General features: G+C 48.0%; 1 protein-coding gene across 1 annotated transcript in view; it reads right to left on the reverse strand.

Moving 5' to 3' along the window:
• The window catches only part of KLF3 (KLF transcription factor 3), a 41,418-nt gene extending 40,473 nt beyond the window's left edge, over nucleotides 1–945 (reverse strand). The window contains exon 1 of the mRNA XM_072406333.1: nucleotides 799–945. The gene's annotated coding sequence lies outside the window, so the exon portion shown is untranslated. The remainder of the gene's footprint in view (nucleotides 1–798) is intronic.
• Between the last annotated feature and the right edge of the window lie 529 nt (nucleotides 946–1,474).

Genomic DNA, 1,474 nt, shown 5'->3' on the forward strand with positions numbered 1-1,474 from the left:
ATATGGGGACACTGTATATAATAAAGGTGAAATATACAGAGATGTAATATGGGGACACTATATATAAGGATATATAATAAATACAGAGATGTAATATGGGGACACTGTATATAGGTATATGACATATATACAGACAGATGATATGGGGACACTATATATAAGGATATATAATAAATACAGAGATGTAATATGGGGACACTGTATATAGGTATATGGCATATATACAGACAGATGATATGGGGACACTGTATAATAAGGATATATAATAAATACAGAGATGTAATATGGGGACACTGTATATAAGGATATGGCATATATACAGAGAGATGATATGGGGACACTGTATAATAAGGATATATAATAAATACAGAGATGTAATATGGGGACACTGTATATAAGGATATGGCATATATACAGACAGATGATATGGGGACACAGGACAATGTATAGGGAGTAATAGTGGGTACCAGCAGCCTTGCAGTGGCCGGGGCCCCTGGCTGGGGGACACAAGGGCTCCCTGTCCTCTCCTGAGGTTGCTCGCTCATCAATCAGGGTTTTGTTAGCCCGATCTCCCTCCCCGGCGGTGGAAATAGCGAGCGATGTGTGGCCGTAGTCAGCTGGCAGCCAGTCCCGGGCACGGTGCCCAGCACAGCCAGGTGAGCGGTGCCAACACAAACTCTCAGCCAGTCCCCTCCATCCAGCCATCCGGGGTCCCATCATCCAGGGACAGAAGGGGATCGGTGACAACCCGCAGCCGGGTCAGCTGTGTGCGGGGGGAAGTAGTGCAAGGTAACTTACTGGTAGGTAGAGCCGGGTATGGATAATCCTCCCGGGATGATGATAGTAAATGGCCCGGAGTACACTGCGATCCCAACACTACCGGTGTGTGGCTGCACCACGATAGGACTGAGACTCATAGGGACGGCCGGGATGGGAGGGCAGAGCCGCGGCAATCAGCAACAGCCGGCAGGGTGGGGCCCGGTGGACACGCCCACTGGGTGTGGCTTGTATGGGTGGAGGCTAGGACCAAGCAATATTCACACTCTCACATAGAGATTTATTGAGCGGCCGGCCACGCCCCTCCCCACCTTCTCCACCCTATAGGAGGACTGCCTGCTAACCCTCAGTGCTGGAGAAGAACTACAAGTCCCAGCAATTCCACCCTCATATCCAATTATTATAAACTATTCTACTATACAGGGTAGTGGGGCTGTGCAGGCAGGAGAACTACAAGTCAAAGCAACTCTACACTGCCATCCAATAAACTATTCTTCTATACAAGGGAGTGGGGCTGTGCAGACAAGGGAACTAGAAGTCCCAGCAACTCCACACTCACGTCCAATTATTATAAACTGTTCTATTATACAGGGGAGCCAGACTGTGCGACTGGAGGAACTACAAGTCCCAGCAGCCAATACTGACATCTAATTGTCATAGACTACACTTTTATATAGTAGAGCATGACTTTGCAGTC

The sequence above is a fragment of the Pyxicephalus adspersus genome, chromosome 3 (genome assembly GCF_032062135.1).
Source record: "Pyxicephalus adspersus chromosome 3, UCB_Pads_2.0, whole genome shotgun sequence".
Classification (NCBI taxonomy): domain Eukaryota; kingdom Metazoa; phylum Chordata; class Amphibia; order Anura; family Pyxicephalidae; genus Pyxicephalus; species Pyxicephalus adspersus.